General features: G+C 43.4%; 1 long non-coding RNA gene across 1 annotated transcript; it reads left to right on the top strand.

Moving 5' to 3' along the window:
• The first annotated feature begins 937 nt into the window (after nt 1–937).
• LOC108446567 lies at nt 938–18913 on the top strand. Its single transcript, XR_001861780.1, has 3 exons — nt 938–948; nt 15361–15411; nt 18868–18913. It is a non-coding gene; the product is annotated as an uncharacterized LOC108446567 (long non-coding RNA).
• The last annotated feature ends 276 nt before the right edge of the window (nt 18914–19189 follow it).

Raw genomic sequence — 19189 nt, forward strand, 5'->3', positions numbered from 1 at the left:
CCAAGATTAAACTCCACACAAATGAATAGGGTGGAAATGTGTTTCCCAGGCAGACAGGCCCTGCCCTTGCTGGTTTCCCAGGGATTTGGTGCTATCCCCCATTTTTCCATAGGGTGTTCTGTGGGAACCCAGAGTGCAGAGAATATTTCCCTGTCTGTTTTGAGGGGTTTCACTCCCCTGAACAACACAGCTTTTGACCTCTGTCCATGGAAAAAAACTGCCTATCATCAGAAAAGAACTAGAAACTACACTAGTATAAATTAGGTGATAGACTACTACATAAGATCGTCGCTGCCTACTATCAGAAAAGAACTAGAAACTACGCTAGTGTAAATTAGGTGATAGACTACTACATAAGATCGTCACAGGGTGAAAAATTTAGAGGTTTTGGGTTTGTTAATGTAGTAAATAGATAAAAGCAAAAAACATCAAAATGGAGGATTGTTGTTGTTCTCCAAACCTTCTTCTTCTACTACTCCATATTCTGCAGTAAAAGTAGTTTGGGATGATTGGACAAAAAATTCCGCAGTTCCTGGCTGTATTACTAAAAAATTGGCAGAAAAGTAAAAATAATGTACATTTCTAGTGACCATTGGTTGATTTACCTTTAAAAAGGCTGTGTAATCTTGATAATTCAGCTTTCTCCTGTATTCTCTGCTTTATGCTATGTCTGGACCACGCTAGTGACTCTTTCTCTGATAAGACTTAATAAACAACTATCAAGAAGCAGAGCAGGCTGAGAGTCCCATTTGTCTCTGGAACTCCTGGCAAGGACTTTAAAAACTCTCTCCCATCAGGAGAGGTTTGATTACGGCATGATCAGTGTCAGTGCTCCACCCTCAACATCATAGCAAACCTGACCTAATGGTTTGGCCCTTTTGGATCACCAACAATGCAGCTTGTGTCAAGCTCCTGCATTGCCCAAGTGCTGCACAGCCCAGGCTGACAGTTTCTCTCATCCCACTTCATTTTGATGCGCTGCCCAAAGCCCCCACATCATCGGGAACCACAAAGTGCCATTTTCCACATATTCCTAAGGGAGGGAGCAGGCATGTGTGTGCAGCAAAAAAAAGTCTCCTCTCCACAACACACAAACCCAAGTTTAAAACAATGCAAATCCTGTTTCTCTCTTTATGGGTCACCTTTAATCTTTTATACAAGCGCTAACTCAGGTCAAGGTTGAACCGACTTAAGAAAAGGACTCGGAGTCCTTTGAAAGAGCCTGCGAGTACAATCTTGTGTTTGCATTTAATTAATCAGCTGAAGCTTTCAAATCTGTGCTATTATCTCTTTAATAGAGAGGCCCCCTGAAGGCTTTAGCAGCGAGCCCACGGCTCCCGGGGCACGCCGCTGCAAACCACCGCCAGCCGCAATTCCCGGATCCGAGGCGGCTCCGCACGCCACGAGGCACGCAAACAAAAGAGCTCCAAATTTGGGAGACTAAATATTAATTGATGGTAAACAGACAGAGTTAGTGGCAGCGATCAGCTCTCCCCAGTTGCTTTCCTGGTAATGTTGTTGTTGGTTAATAAACTGTGTCTTTTCCTTTCTCTTTCATTTTTTTTTTTTTTGAACTGTGTCTTTTCCTTTCTCTTTCACTTTTTTTTTTGAATCCTGCAGATGTCCAGCATGCAGGAGCTGTTCCTCAGACGGCTCCCAGATGAACAGCCTGGTGAACGTCTAACTTCCCACGCAGTCTGTATTCCTCAGACACTAATTAGTGGTATTTCAGGAGCTGTAAATGATGGAAGAGTCTCCTCTTTTTTTTCCCCCCTTTTGTTCAAGACATGTTAATAATCTAAACCAGGCTGCTCCTGCCATTGTTTCCCACCCCACTAACCCAATGCCCACCAAAATGCCTTGAGGGTCTGAAGGGCAGACAGGAAGTGCCTCACAGTGGCCTCCTGCCCAGGGGTGAGCTGCAGCTTCACTTTCTTAACAAGATAGTGAAGAAAACCAGGAAACATTCAGAAACACATCAGAAAGATGCAGCCGTGTTGATTTGTGCTCTTCATGACCCACATCCCACAAGAAGCAGCAGCTCCTGGCTCGGGTGAAAAAGTGCCAGTGAGTCACTGTGCTTTCCAGTCTTACAGGTTCTGATTTACAACGGAACTGTGGCATTCCCATCAGCATCTCTTTTGGCATGACCCAGCTGAGACTGCCTAACAAGAGCAGACACTACTTTTTTTTGGGTTTTTTAATAACTCCACTAACTCTGGGAGAAATTCTGAGTTGGGAAGACAGTACCAGGTGAAAAAGTGCCAGTGAGTCACTGTGCTTTCCAGTCTTACAGGTTCTGATTTACAACGGAACTGTGGCATTCCCATCAGCATCTCTTTTGGCATGACCCAGCTGAGACTGCCTAACAAGAGCAGACACTACTTTTTTTTGGGTTTTTTAATAACTCCACTAACTCTGGGAGAAATTCTGAGTTGGGAAGACAGTAAATATTTCCTCTGCCACACCTGAAATTTTGTAGGCAATAAAACCTGAAGGAACTACTGGAACACCTCTCCTGATCCGCATGCAACAGGACTCAGGATCTGATGACAGTCACTGACAGAGACTGCCACCCCCAAGGTAGGTAGTGGTGCTAATTTCCATTATCATCCCTATTTAAAACATAGATCTTGTTTCTAGTTTGCAGGACATTTGTGTTTTCTTGGGACCAGTGGCAGGATCAAGGTTCATTTCCCATGGATGAGTGGATACCCCTAGGAACAGGCCAGTCCTGACAAAGACAAAGGGCTTCTGCTCCTCCTGCTGTTTCCAGTTCTGACTCCCCATCTGTCCTGCCCACAGACAGTGGGTGTTTCCCACAGCCTAAAGAAGAATTAAATGTCACCAATTTGTAGCAGAGGGGAAGGAGCAAGACAACATTAATTGAGTTAAATTAGTTCACAGGCATTGCCTAGCAAAGCCTTTGGACATCTTCTTTTCAGAAAACACTGCTCATTATTTTGGTGCTGCCACCCAAAGCATCCTCTGGCTTTGGCAGATTATCATCAGCAGTCACTCAGAGAGCCATTCCTGCATCCAAGGGTTTGGGCAGCCCTGTGGGAGGGTATTTTCCTCCCCACTTGCCCAACCTCAAGTCCCTTTCCCCCACTCAATAACCGAGCTACTTAACACAAGGAAAAGGCCAAAGGAGATTCTCTGCAGTCCTGCTATTCCACATCCATTGCTGTACTGGGACGTACCATATAAATACCTGCAAAATGTGTTTTTCTGAGCCCGTTTTACTTTACATTGCCCAATAAAGGTCCCCTCCTTCCCCCTCAAGAACCAAGGAATGACATGATTAGCAAATTACTAAACACATGGGAGAAAAGTACCCCAAAAGAGCCTCTGAGAGCTGATCCCAACTCTTATTCAAGAGCCAAGATGTGAAATAGTATCACACAGCTGGCTAACTTTGGGATCCAGCTTCCTGAAGGACTGCATTACATCTGTGGGGTACCATCCACCCTCTGTCTCCTCTGCCACTCCCAGAAGCTGAGGGGAACCCAGGCTCCTCCAGAATAACTCCCTGCGTACAACAGTGTGAAATCAATATGCACTTTAATTATTTTCTGTAACAACAGCACATCACATGATAAACAAAGCAGTTCTGAGGAAGAGATGGCTTTTTTATTGCTAACATCTAATTTATCATTCAGCCTTTCCACTGAATGGATTAAAAATAAGAACACGTGCATTTATTTGGAAGTTTCCAAGAGAAACAGCAGCAGTTAAAAGATGGAAAAATTCATGTTGGAGCTTTCTCACCCTGATATCCCCCTCTTCCATTCTGCCTGTCAGGAACCAAATGGTTTTACTATGGCTGCCTTACCCACAAAAAGAAGGAAAAAAAGGCACCTTCCTTGCCTGAAGGAGCTCCAGACTTAAGGTCAATTATCAGCAAAGACAAACCCTTCTGTCATTTTCATGAGTTAGAAAAATCAAAGCAACTTTGATACCTGGCTTGTCTCCACAGCCTTCTAACTCCTGGGAATACTATCAACTAATCTGTCTGTGCTCTGTAGTTTTCCCCTCATTAGCACTACAGATTAAGGACACAACCAGCAGGCCACCTTCGGGAGAAAAGCCTGGAGCCTTCACCATGTGCCCACCACGTGAAAAAATGTGGCTTCATTTCCCTGCTCTTCCCAAGAAGCCTCAAGCCTTCATTCCCTCAATCACGGCAGCTCCTGCAGGGGCTCCTCCTGCTCCAGCTCTGCCTCTTCCAGCCGGGCTTTGGCAAGGGGGAAAAAAAAAAAAAAAAGTGAAACTGGCTCCAGCTCTCAAGGAATAAATGGAAAGATGGAGCTCAGAGCAAGGGTCACGGCTGGGAATGCTGCAGGATGGGACAACAGAGAACCTGCGTCGGGAGGTGCTTCTGGATATAACACTCATCTCCACATTTTAAGTCATCAGTTCTCCCCAAACTAACACCTAATTTTGGGCCTAAATTCCTCTAAAACTTCTAAGAGCAAACATTAAAGAGGGGTAATTCTTTTCTTTTTTTTTAGCTTTGACTCCACAGGGCATCTTTGTTGGCTCTTTTTCTCCCTTAAAAGCAAAAGCTTTCAGCAAAACACAGCTTCCAGGGCTCACTGCATTACAGAGCAAGGTCAGAGGTCTCCCCTTCAAAGCAAGCCTTTTACATTGGAAACACTGGGAACGTGCTCTGCGCCAGCAAGGAGGGAAAATAAGGTTGGCTGGAGGACCACTCATCCTACATTTGTTTTCCCCTACAAAGGCTCCTGCAATGCCAAGGCAAATTACTCCCAGCCCTGTAAACCTCGACACAGATATTTGGGGTCACTGGGCTTGGCTCTTTCACCTGAGATCAGATCCCTGCTGCTTCAGAATAAAGCAGCCCCTTCAGCCACCACCAGGACACAAACCTGTCTGGCAGCTTGTGCATCCAACTGTGCTGTCCACACCACAGGAATTATTCCATGCTGAAGAAAGAGAGGGAGCAAGCGTGGTTACCACACAGAACTCAGGATCAGAGGGAGTGATATATGTGTAACCTGCCCTAGGGACGTGCAGACCCAGAATCATTATGGGATGCCCCACTAGAACTTCCCATCTCTGCAGAAAAACTGCAGAGAGCTCTGGGCACAAGGGTAACCAGAAAAACACAACATGGACACGTTACTACTAATCTCCAGTGTCCAGTGGTTGCATCCATATGTTACAAATGACTCACTGTTTCTTCAAAAGAGGTCTATAAAACGTCACTGACACACCAAAAATCCATCACTTCCTCTTGCACCGATGACAAACATCGGTACAGTCACTTTTGGGGGGAGGAAACAAAATAATAATTAAAAGAAATAGATGAGTCAACCCCAAAGTAATTCTGTCAACACATTAGCCCTTCATTTAGCAAGGGAAAAGACACTGCTGCACTCTCCTCTCCTCCAGGTGACAGCAAGCTAAGCAAGCACTGCCAACAGTGAATATATTGTCCAGACACGCAGCCAAGTAGAAGATGGGAGGAGGTAGGGCTTGTCTTTGGGTGGCAGAGCAGTAACAAAGCCTTGCCAGCAAAGTGCTTTAATGGGAATTTCTGTTTCCCTTGGGAAAGGCCTAGTCTTTTGATTGCCAAAAAAATATTTAAGGATTACTACCCAAAATAATTTCTTCTGCTACTGTACCATATGTTTGTGGCTCTTACCAGGCTTAAAAAAAAATAATTACATACTCATTACTGTAAGTATGGCCAGTTGCAACTGAAATATTAAGCTGTCAGACAATTCCCACTGCAGCCAGAGCCTTGCAATCCCCTGTTGGAGATGCTGCATCTCATCACAGCTCGTGCAGCATGTGAGGCTGCTCCAGGACCACATTTCGCCCAGGTGAATTATGGTGCACTGAAACACATCACACCCAAGTGTCAGGCTCCCCATTTACACAGGAAATTCGATTTAGGTTTAGGGGTACATATATTCCTTTTGGTTTAGTTCTCTACCTCACTAAAACCAAGAAGAGCTGATTGAATGTGCAGAAAACCTCAGGCTGCTCCTAAGAGCCAGTTCTTTGGTGCAGTGAAATTTCCCCTGGTCCCCATGGCAGCTGCTCCTCACCCTCTGGCCAGCGGGTGCAAACAGGCTCTGTAAACCCCAACCCCACTGCCAAAAACACAGGCACCACAAACAGCTGTAGGACTGATTCAATTACTGTAAGGAAGACAAAACCCCTGCCCACTGCCTTTACTCCGTGCTAAAACCCTGCAGTCGTGACTGCACCAAAAAGAGAGAACACAATTATTTATCTATTTTGTCACCATTTATTACTTTGCTTTTGAAACTTCAGCACACCTTAAAAACCTAAAACTGCAGGAAATGGCTCCAGCTCTGAATGGCAGCTGACTTGCAGAATGGCTGAAGAGTTGAGTTCCCCCAATGGAACTGGGCACCTTGGCTTGTTCCCCCCCCTTTGTTTTTCACGGGCTAATTCAAGAGCAAAAGCTTTATGTTCCTGCCCATTTGTGCCTGGTGCTGCACTAACACAGAACAAAGCCCTTGCTCCTGACAGTGCTGCTCAGGAGGGACCTAAGAGCAAGTGGAGTAAGATTCCACAGTAGGCAGTAGAACAAAGGAAAAACCGGTATTTATTGTATTTATTTGTGTTGTAGACACAAATGCTGGTTTTCAGAAGAGAAGTAACAGGTTCTTTTGCAGATGCACATGGAAATCTCCTCCCTGTAACGGATTTTAGAAGGTGCCATAAAATATTGATTTGACATTGGGTTGGTATCCCAAGAGCTCCCATGACAGCAAGCTGCAAATCCAGGACTGTGTTCCTACACTCCAAAGCAAAGGCCAGTGCTCCAAGGCAAGTCTGTTTAGCCTGAAGAAGAGAAGCCTGAGATGACATGTTATTAATGTGTATCAATACCTGAAGGGAGGGTGCTACAGGATAGAGCCAGGCTCTGCTCCATGATGCTGAGCCATGGACAACAGGGAGAAATTGGAACACAGAAAATTCCACCTGAACATGAGGAAGAAATTCCTCTCTGTGAGGGTGACTGGAACAAGCTGCCCAGAGAGGTTGTGGAGTCTTCTTTCCTGAAGATATTCACTCCTGAGTGATGTGCCCTCAGGACCCTGCTCGAGCACAGAGTCAGACCAGATCACCTCCAGGAGGCCCTTCCACCCTGAACCATTTCTGTGACTCCATGAAGACAATTTCGATCGAGGTGATGGCATTTTTCCCAAAGAACACCACACATGTTATTTCCTATCCCTCAGAAAGGTCTGGGCTTTTTGTTGGTTGTTTTGTTCTATTTTTCCTTAAGAAAGCAGCCAGAAATGGTGATGTTATCTCTGGATAGAGAAACACAAAGATCTTGCGTTCTGTTTCCAGCTGGATAATCTGCCAGGCCATCAATACCCGCTAAAACATTTAAAACAATTTATATACTCTTTATACTCTCTAAAAAGGAAACAGCCTTTAAAAGCTGAGTTACACTCTATAATTACTCTAATTCCCTGCATCTGGCATTCAGAAGAACCCAAATTAAACACCACAGAGCACCTCAAGTGCATCCATGGAGCAATGAAGGTGGAATTAACTCCAAATTAAATGGGACATCTTTGGAGACTGTCATACCACTATGCAAAGCACACAGATTACAAATATTTATATTATTGCATGGATTATTCCTCTTAGGGCAAGGTAAGTATTGTGAGAGTTTGCTTCAACACTTAATAACTTTACTTAGACTACAGAAACGCTTAAATTAGAAAATTTAAACACCATAAATACGGGAGAAGTTCTAGGCTAGATCAGCTCCAAACTCTGCAAATTGGAATTTAATCATTAATCTTCTGGTGAGTAAAGACTTTTTTTCCCTGCTGATAGAGCAAATGCAACCAGGAGGACACACACAGCCACTACTGCTCTGACCCACTGAACATCTCCAGCACGGTGAGATTAGGAGCCGTTGTTAAATTCAAAGTGTGCGACTAAGGGAAACTGCAGAGAAATTCTTCTGGGGTTACTTTAGATGTGCTACATCACACTGTAAAGGATTTAGGAAGGATCTGCTGTGCTCTTTATCCTCAGTGCAATACAGCCAGAGACCCAAACACCCCACAAGCAGCAGATTTAAGATGTGAAAGCAGCACATCCAAGGTGGGTCATGCCAGACCGACACGCTGCCTCTGGTCAATTGATCTGTGTGGATGCAGAAGCCTTTTCCCAATAATCCAGTGTCAGACACCCAGAAACGAGGAGGATTTCTGCCTACAGAAGTCAGATTTACAGGCCTAATAATCTACCCCACGAGCTTAAAATCGAACTGGGCTGATCTTAGTTCAAAGACATGAACTCCACTCACTGTGCAGCTGCATCACAACACCTGGAAAAGCACAACTGCACCTAAGGAAGCAGGACAGTCTGTTTGAAGGATGCACCCAGGAGCAAACAACGTCTTTGAGCTGGCAAGAAAGACAGGCAGGATGCAGAGAAGATTGCACCTGCTTCCCATCACCAATCTACAAAAGAAATTGGGTGCTCAGGATCTGAGGCACGTGGCAAGTAAGGCACAAGCCACACAGATGTTTAGCAAAGGGCAATCAGTCACTACCACCTTCATGGCATGCCCAGGGCTCTGCCTCCTTGTCATCTGTCAGAAGAGGACAGAGGATGGGAATTCACCCTGCTCCAGCTTGGAGTTGTGCCACAGCTGGCAGCTGCTTCACCAAAAAAAGAAAGGAATAATGTATCACTGAGAAGACAGAAAGTCACACTTCTGCACCTGGGAGAAGTGCTGTGAGTCAGGTGAGTTGTACTGGAGCCACAGAACAGCCTGGTCACAGCAACCTGCAGCATACCTGAGCTCATCAGATTTGCAGATGGTATTGATCTATCTGCACGGTGCTCTATAAACAGCCACCCTACTCCCCCCCCCAGAAACAGCAGCAGCTAAGATATTCTCAGAGGATAAATAGCTGAGAGGAACGATCTGGGAGATGAATTTACATTCAGCCAGTACAGAAATCTCATTCTAAGGGTCTGGAGTGCAATTATAGCATTTCTTCTTGATTCCCTCTCCCTTTGCAAGACGGTGGCAATTGTGTGTGGGTAACCAAAGCCATTACAACAAATTGGTTAATTTTAATGAATATCTAACAACACAGCACAAGTGAGTGTGAGGGCAGTACATAGAAAGGGTTCAAGAGCTCAGGAGAACAACTGGCTGCCCTCTGCCACACATTGCCTGGGCCTATAGCCAAGAACAACACAAGCCAAAATGTGACTGCAGAGGTATCCTTAGCTGGGTGTCAGATTATTTCAGCTGATTTAAATGTCACTCTGCTACACACACTTTAATATATTGTTTGCTGCAATGCACTGATGATAACATTTGTAATGAAAGCAGCATCATCATCCAACTCCCTGGCTCATCTGCTCCTTTTCCATCTCCTCAGTCTACAGCCATGGAGGTTATTTTCCTGCATCTTTTTACATTTCATTCTTTGTCTGTCCATAGGCTTATCTTGCTTTACCATAAATTGTGCAGCCTGCTTATCTGTCTGTGCTCTTAATCTATGGGATGGATCCCAAAGTATTATAGGCTGCTTACCTCCTCAGCTCCAACTCTTTGTTTCCCAGTTCTATATCACTATATATAAATATTTTTTATCCTGCTGCAAATTCCCTTTGCCAGGTATTAACACAGGAAGCTTTTACAATTCCTTCTGTTGTCTCTGTGCTGATAATTCTAAATTGCTTCAAGTCTTCCAAGGGAAATCCTAATCTCTGAAGTACAGACTAAAGACACCTGTCCTTCTCAGCTGCCCACAGAGGATCAGCCTCTAAATGTTCCCAGGTCTAAAGATGCTTCACCAAACTCCCAGCACATTTTGACTCTCTTCTAGCTACAGACACAGGTTCCTGAAAAGAATTCATTCAATTCTGCATGTGATTATGTAATTCTGAATGAATATTCAGTTACCCCAATTCAAACCAGTTTCCCATATTGTATCTTATTTAGGCTCTTAGGGATTGTCTCTAAGTCTCCCATTCCAAAGTCAGATTTAAAAGCAGATTTTTTTCTAGGGCCTGTTTATAAATGTACTCCCTAAGGGTCTCTGAAAATTTATCCATGCCTTCCCACACCTAAAACAATGCAACTCTACAGTTTCTTCAATCCAAGTCATTTACATTAATGCTATCTCTTAAGTTTTCCAATACTTAAGGACTGTAATTTCTGGTGTGATTTCTCCCACTCCATCCTGCTTTCTTTCTTTTAAAAGCTCAGAAATTTACATCTGTTTCTTATGGCATACATCCCCCATTTCCCTGGCAACAAAGAGCCAAAGAATTATTGTTTTTTATTTAGGTGTTAAGCAATCAAACCAGTCCTACTCTGCAAAGAGTACATGCACATGTCTGTGTTGCATCAATGGAGTTACACAGTATTTCACCCTGGCCTTAGTTAGTAAATAACCTTTACAAGTTCTTGAAGCCCTGACATTTTACATTCAAGGATTTGACAAATGTCTTAATATTTCCATCAATCTTTTATTCACCTTCCCCCCAGTCTCCACATCTGCTTTCCACATCATATTTATTCCTCCTCTTTGCTTCATCATCTTCCTTATCAGTGTCTTTTATTCTTGATACATGCTTTATCTGTACCGTGATTATTCTTACTTTTCCCTTCTTCATTTGCATAGAAGATATTTTAAATGGCTTAAAGCTACCTGATGGAATAAACTCAAAGCAGTTCAGCATAAGGCACTTTATGTCCACTAGCTCTGAGCTTCTGTGTTATATTCATCACATCTCAGTCCTGTTCATCTACACTTCCAGACTCTTTTCTAGGGAATTTACAACCACAAGGAAGACAAATAAGGACATGTATCTTGTATTCACCCACCCAAAGCATTTACAGCCATTCACCACCACACATCTAAACATCAATTGATTAAATTACAGCCAGAGATACCCTCTCACCTCTCATCCAGTTGTGTCCAGGCTCTATGGAAAATGAAAGCTCAGCTGCTGCCCCAGATCTGTTTGCACAGCTCCCCGGGGTGACCCATTCCCAGCCTGTCACCCTGTCCCAAAGGTGTTTTACAGCAGACAAAGTGAGTTGGACAAAGATCAGAACTGGCCCCACACTCTCTGGGGATCCCTGCACCTGTGCAGGGCCCTGACCCCAAACACGAGGCACAGGGTGTGTCACAGTTACCCCTATCCCATAGGGAGACATCACAAAAAAAAACCTCTCGCAGAGGGAGCCTCAAAACTGCAGGGGGTGAAAACCAGGCAAAGCTGAGATAGAAGTGGAAGGGAAAAAGGATAAACGAGCATCTCAGCACACCAAATGCCAGTCACAGCCCATCATCTAGAGAGATGGCACACAGCACACTTGAGGACACATTTCCTCCACAAGGGGTTTACATCATTTTTTTTTTTGACTTTCCATTAAAGGATGAGCTCCATCCTCTAGAACACCAGGTGAGCTCCGGGCTGAGCACACAGCTCACCAAGTATCAGCATTCGTGTTCTCTCTGAGCTCCAGGTCAGCTCTCACCACAGCTGGCAGCATAAACCACATCCCCACCTGCAGCTTCCTTCTCAAGAGACTTTTAACCACAACTGGGGCCACCGGCCTGTGAATGCCACTAAGCTGATCACCCACCTGTAGCACTCTGGAGGATGAAGATGAAAATATTTCAAAAAATACAGCTGTTATGGGGGAACTGGGCATCATCAGCATCATTTTCCAGTTAACAGTTCAAGTGATGTACTTGCTGCCCTAATAGATGCTGCCACAGCCTGTCTATGCGCACATAAATTAATTCACCAGGTTCAGAGGAGGTTCTTCATCACCATCTACCCGCACAAAACACATTGACTGAAAGACAGACCTGCAAGGATGGAGCCAGAGAGCATCTCTGCTGTTGGATCCAGCCCAGCTAATATGGATTACACTCACCAGCCATCCAAACTAAATTCACGGATGCTTGTACATCTAAGGACCCTGAAAATAGGGTACTAAGTGGACTACAACGTTTCATTGAAGCCATGACTAATTTTCCAACTCATAAAACCCAGAGGGTCTTAGTAGTCCATGCAGGCAGGCCTGTCAAAATGTTTCCACACTGCCTGAAAAAAGTGTAATTGCCAAACAGCTTTTTTCTGGGGTGGAAATTCAGTATTAAAACCACGTATTACCCAAACACAGTTTCCAAAGGAACTGGGGGTTTCTAATAGTCTAATGACTGTCTCCTAGAGTTCATTTTTCACTTTTCAGTAATTGGTTTTTCAGTTGCATTTGCATAGAGTAAAATTCCATAGCCCATTAAGTTAATCACAAGATGAAGTTAATAAGCATGGACACACAAAGACGTACCTAAGCCCAGATCAATTTTGGAAGTGGTGATTTGAAGTTGCAGCAGAATAACTCTTCCTCCAGCCTGCCAATTTGATAGGTAAAGGATGTGTTTTAAGGAACTGAAATTTTACACTGCTGAGAACAGCCCATAGTTATTCAATGTAACTTCTTTTGAAGGGGAAAAAAAAAAAAAAAAGGAAAAAAAAAAATCCAACAGGAAAAACACAACACACTTTGAGATGAGGATTTTAGTGACAGCTCAAGTGGTTTAAGCTGCAGCTTTCCCCTCTCCATCCTCCACCCAACAGCCTCCCTGGTGCAGCAGGCCAAGTGCATTAAGGAATGACGCTCTCCATCCTCCAGCTCCACACAAGTACCACTCTTCAAGCGCTCTTACCCCCCCCACATTTCTGATTACCCACCCCATGGAACTCTCAATATCAGCAATACCTCTCTCCCAGTGGGCTCCTTCAGTCCAGGCTTGGATTCCCCATTTTCCAGCCCCATCCCAGCCTCCAAGTGGCCACACGCACAGTGTCACTTTATGTTTCAACCTAGCAGGCTCCAAAAGCTGCCTACAGAGCACAAGCAGGTTGTCCAACCCTGCCCAGGGGGCTGGAGCCACATCCCTGCCAGGCTCAGAAGGCGCACGCCTCCCTGCCCTTGGAAACTGGGATCTCTCCATGGAAAGTTTCCACTTTGCAGAATGGTTCTGTGCCGCCGGCTTCCCATCTGCCTGCCTGGAAGGCTTCACTCCATCCTGTTCTTCAAAAATCAGGGTTTTTGTTCTGCAAAGCCATGCCTGGGAAAAAAACCCCAGCCTTTTCCTTCTCTCTCTTTTGTTTTTTTAATACTGATGAGAAAGGGAATTTAAAAAAAAAACAAAAAAAAAAAAAAAAAAACCAAAAAAAAAAACCACAAACAACCCCATACCCTTTCTCCCATGTGAAAAAGAGATTTCCACTTTCTGGCGAGGTCTATATGGAAGGACTCAAACAGAATAGATGATGTCAGAGCTTAAGAGCTTTTGGGATGATAGTTTTGTGGTGGCAGAGCCACTCTCTTTTGAAGCTTAAGGATTTGAACAAAATTATGGGAATGTAGCCAGAGGCAGTTTGTTCAGTGTTGGCTTTAGAGGGGTGGGGACTTGGCAAACAAAAGAAAAATCACAGCTTTTGTCAACAATAATATAGATATTTGAAGGTGTTCTCTTTATTTGGAGGTCTTGTTGTTTTTCTGGTGATCTGCAGAGTGATCTGTTATTTAAAATACATAAAACAGCTGAAGAATGGAGGCATTGTTTGGTGGAAGGTGCATTCCCCCTGCTGGGAGGAGCACCAACCACTGATTCAAGCTCTCTGCCTTTTCCTGGAGCTTCAGTGGGATTTGGCACAGGTTTTCCCTTGAATGCTATGGCCACTCTATTTCCCTGCAACTATTCCAATATGAAGCCTTAATTTTGTTGTTGTTTTTGTTAATCATGACATCATGGGTGGAAACAGGGCAAAGCAAGCAGCCCTGGAGGGAAATAAAAATCAATCCAAGCTGCTCATTAAAAGGTAAACCGTCAATAATCTTTGTCAGGCCTTTTTATCTGGGGTTTTAGCACAGCGTGATCCCTAAGGCAGGATGTGATATTGAGATTTAAGATGGCTCTGACTTTTCACATCTCCATCAGGAAGATTAACTCCTTCAACACAGGCTGAAATTACCCTGATTCTAATCAGCACATAAAAATGGCACAGGATTAAAAGGGATCATTTTGTAGCAGTTTTTTCTGTATCTGTGCTGACAGAAAGGGGAAAATCAGCTTCTGAACTTGATTGAAATGGTGCCAGTCAGAAACAGCTCCACAGGCAGAGCCCTCCACAATGAAAACACAGACCAAAATCTGATAATTTTATTCTTCAAGCATTTATATTTATAAATAAAAAGAAGAAATATCAAAGTGAACATGTGTGGGGTTTTCCTAACACTTCAATTTTTTTACATTAATAACTTTCTCTCTAATTTAGGCAAACATTAATGAAGTTTATTTATCTAAATCCTTGGTAACAAGTCTTAAATTTTTTTCCATCAATTTTCTGGGAACTAAGCCTCCAAAACACAACTTTGTTTTCAAAATTAGGATGAACTCTTGTCAAATGATTAACATTGGGCTAATTACAGAACCAGTGATGGCTCATTTCAGAGGGAACAGTGTTATTCCTTCCTTTTTCCACATAAAATAAGCTTCCCAAAGAAACAATTACTGTGTCCTGGATCACAGTGCTTTAGCAGACTACCAGCTACCTTTGCCTACATCATCTCCATGGATTTACTGCACTGGAAAAAGTGCCACTAAAAACCATGAGGTTTGGGATTTTTTTCCTCTACAAAAGTCTTAGTTTGGGAATTTACCAGGCAGGTTATGGAAAGGCATGACTAGAGCTCACACAGTTCAAGTCCAACCATTACCTGGTGCTTCAACCAGGCATTGCCACATACAAATAGAGTAACAACTACACCTGGATGCCACCTGCTCAGGACTTCTTGGAATAAATATCTCAGTGCATGTGAAAAAAACCCCACCTTTATTACCTTCATAGCTCATCTGAATAGCAAAAATGGTTCAATAGGTGTAATTATATCCCTGCAAACTGGTTTGCTAATGGGATGAGCCCAGGATGTTGGCTGTTTATGATGAAGCCATCCAGGATCACAGGAAAGAGTTTCTTTTCCCAAAATCCCACTAACTCAGCACGGTGACACACCACGAAAGGCAGCACAGCCACCTTCAAACCTCCTGCAGGTGCTGTGTGCCAGAAGAACACATTTATGGCTTTTGTGCAAGTACAGAGCAAGTGACCAAAGAGCCCCCACAAACAAGACGGGATGGCTTCAAACAGAGAGGGCAGGGTTAGATGGGATATTGGGAAGAAATTCTTCCCTGTGAGCTGGTGAGGCCCTGGCACAGGGTGCCCAGGGAAGTTGTGGATTTCCCCATCCCTGGACATGTCCAAGGCCAGGAGGGGCTTGGAGCAACATGGGATAGTGGAAGGTGTCCCTGCCCAGGGCAGGGGGTGGAACTGAGTGAGCTTTAAGGTCCCTTCCAACCCAAACCATTTTGGGATTCTGTGAAAGCCATGTCCCCTTTCACAGGGGCAGAGTGCACCTGCCAAATACAGATCTGTCAGTCAAGTGTGATGATAGCACTGAATTTTCTGGGAACCTCCAGCTCTTTGACAGGGGAAAGCAGCAGAGGGAAAGCAAAAACACTTCATTCTCAATTATGAAATACTTTTAGAAAAATACAAGGAGGTGACGCTTGTGCTTTATCATCGTCCTGCAGCCAGGTTTGCTTTGTGTGATGCTTGAACTCCAGCAGCAAGGTAGGATTTAAAATAAAACCCATCATGAGCACACAAGCTTGTGATAGAAAACCCTGGTTTTGCAATATGGGTTTCAAGTGATCATCCTAAAATGACAGGAAAAAAAACCCACAAAAACAACACAAAAGAAATGAAGCTTTACAAGAACAGTGGTGTATTTATATATATCAGAGACCTCCACTGTTTGGAAAAAGCCAAACCAAACAAAACAGTAAAATCAATCAACACTGAGGTATGTGCTTGCCTTAATCAACACTTTTTATTTTAGCTCATCAGTTTGAATAGAGACCCAAAAGTGTGCTGAATTATTTAGCTTGCAACTGCTGGCTAACATATGAGGAAAATAATCTGCTGTATTTACAACACTGAATAGGTTCTGATTTTCCTCGCTACTTTTCTTGGGATGCAAATGTTAAAAAAGAAATGCAAAGCTTGATAATGTTTTGTTTGGGACTGGAAAGGCCTAATTTAGAAAGGTGGGAAATCTAGTTGGGCTAAGGCCTGGCACACATCCACAGGGATGGATGCCCAGCCTAGAGATGGACACCATCATTTCCCTGGGGGAACAAGAGGCAAGTGAGTGGTATAGAAACAAGACTCTCCACAACAGCATGTGCCATGCCAGGCAAGTGAAAATGCTCCAAATTCCACCTCTCTTGAGCCCTGAAAAACCTATGTTAAAAAAAAAAAAAAAAAGGTGACAGAAAACCAGGTTTCACTGTGGTACCTAAACACAAGTACTCAACATGACTTCCATAGAGTCACCGACTCATTTAGGTTGGAAAAGCCCTTTAAGGCCATCAAACCCAACTGTTCCCTCAGCACTGCCAAGGCCACCACTAACCCACATCCCCAGGTGCTACATCCAAACATTTTTTAAATCCCTATAGAGATAGGGACTCCACCACTGCCTTGGGCAGCCTGTGCCAGTGCTGGCAACCCTTCCAGTGAAGAGATTTTCCCTAATCTCCCATCTAAACCTCCTCTGCCACAAACTGGGGTTGTTTCCCCTTGCCCTGTCATTTGCTAAATGTGAGAAGAGACCAACTCTCACCTGGTTCCACCCTCCTATCAGGGAGTTGTGGAGAGCAAGAAGGTTTTTATTGGGAAACATTTCACAGGAATCAACTGTGGGCTGATCAAACAAGCAGTCAGCCAGAAAAGGCTACCAGAGGTATGATCCTGGACCAGCTCCAGGTATATTACAAGAAACACAGGCAATGAGATCACATTAAAAAAAAAAAAAATCCTGTGAATAAGGCAGCCACCAGAAAATGTATGTGGTGCTCAGTTTGGCACCTGGGCAAGTGCAGCTGCCAAGAGAGCAGGAGTGCCTGGGATCTCTGGGACAACAGACAGCTGTGTTTCCATCAAAAAAATGTCATATTCAGGCCCAGCTTGAATCCAGATCCTCATCTATGATAAGTTGCTATAAATACATAGTGCCAGGCAACTGAAATCAGACTCTGCTGCAGTGACATCAACTGAATCCTGGCCCTGTGTACCAGGGTGGGTATGAAAAGGACCTTGGAGGAAACACAAAAATAAGAAAATCAGTGTGCTACACATTTCTATAGGCTGTGAAAACCTCAAATTGTAGGAAAAGAGATGCCCAGAGCACTTGACACAGTTCAGAAGTACCAGGAAGAATTAGCTCCCTTCGTGGTGGCAAGCACTGAATACATTTGGTGGAAGTGCTGTAGAGTGTGGAGGGAGAAACTGGAATCTCAGGCTGATGGACAATCCCACTGCTGCTCACTACTGATGCTGTGGAATTCATCTGTTAATCAGATATAGTAATTTTTCATGTAATGCAGGCCCTGAAAGGGATTGCATTTCGAGCAAACAGCTCATAAAGCCAGAGATTTCTATCTGTGACTTTAACCCACAGTTTATCTCCGTCTGAGCTCGCGTTATGAAATGCAACAATACCAGTGAGCAAATGAATATCTTAACTTTGGCATTTCGGATGAATGTTATGTTGAAAATCGGGCATCTTTGCCTGAGAGATTTCTGGAACACTCGAAGTACTTCCAGCAAGTTATTCCATAAACTATCTACCACACCATATGTTTGCTGCCTACAAGTCTGGGCAGGAAATGTCCAGTAAGAGCCACATCTGAAAGGAGGAAGAAGCAGCAGCCAACAGCGCTCCCGTCACTAATCTGCATTTGCAAATGCCACATTGGAGTTGGCAAATGAAGCATTTCAAGTGCAAATAGCTGTGAAGGCATTTGTATGTGGCACTGGAGTGATGGGGAGACGCTGGGTTTGTTCCTGTTTCATTTTCCTGAAGTTACCTGGATGCTGGTGGAACAAAGCCACTTTCCCCAGGATTTTTTAATGTATATAAAGATGATGCTTACATGGAAAAAGCCCATTTCTCTCCTAAATGCTCATTTTGAAGCACAACTACTTAGAGTAATTATAATTGCTGTGATTTTTGAGCACAAACACTTATCCTGTGAACAATTACAGGCAAACGTCTCCCAGCAATATGGTCCTACAAGTTTAAAGCACACGCATTAAACATGATTCTAAAGTTTATAAAAACATATGTATATGTTGTACATATAAGAATATATACAATATGTTTCCTTTACAAAGTCATTTTATATCAAAACTGACTTTAGAATCTGCTTATGTTTCAAAAAGCCTTAATTTTTAATATATTTACACATTATACAGTGTATAATGTCTGCATTATATGTGTGCAATTAGATCACATGCAAGATGATATTAATGGTTGGATTTGATGATTTTAAAGGCCTCTTCCAACCTCAACTATTCCACAATACATTTTCCAGTAGCAAATTGATATAAATAGTCTAAGACTGGGATAAATCGACACAGAGATGAAATATTATGATCTGGGCTTGCATTTACAGGATGTAATTGCCAACTGATGAAACGGAGTTTCAGAAACGCATCTCTGTCACTTATCATTAACACTGACCAGACATAACCCCAAGATTATGCTAATAGAAGACAACATTCAATTAGCACACAGAGTGCTCTCTAATCAAAGCCCACACAGTATTAGAGAAGTTTGAGATTATTTTTTTCCCCCCTGTTCCATGTTTCTATTCTGCAGAGAGATTTGAGCAGCCTGGGATAGTGCAAGGTATCCCAGCCCATGGCAAGGAGTTGGAATGAGATAAGCTTTAAAGATTCCTTCCAACCCAAACCATTCTGGGATTCTATGATTCCATTAAAGAAAATGATCCACTTTTACAAGATCTCCTTTTAAAAACCAACATGCATCCTTTGGCTGATCAGCAGTCAATAATGCATTCCCAGAGGACACTGCCAGACCATACTGATGCAGTAAATTTCTCTCTTCACCTACATGTTCACCTTCATCCTACCCAACAGGACCATCAATCTAATTAATCTGCTAAGGTATTTTAAACATGAAATGCACTTTGGCCATGGGATGTTTTCTTTGTTGAACCAAAGTATTTTCTTG

This window comes from Corvus brachyrhynchos, unplaced genomic scaffold (genome assembly GCF_000691975.1).
Source record: "Corvus brachyrhynchos isolate BGI_N302 unplaced genomic scaffold, ASM69197v1 scaffold34, whole genome shotgun sequence".
Taxonomy (NCBI): domain Eukaryota; kingdom Metazoa; phylum Chordata; class Aves; order Passeriformes; family Corvidae; genus Corvus; species Corvus brachyrhynchos.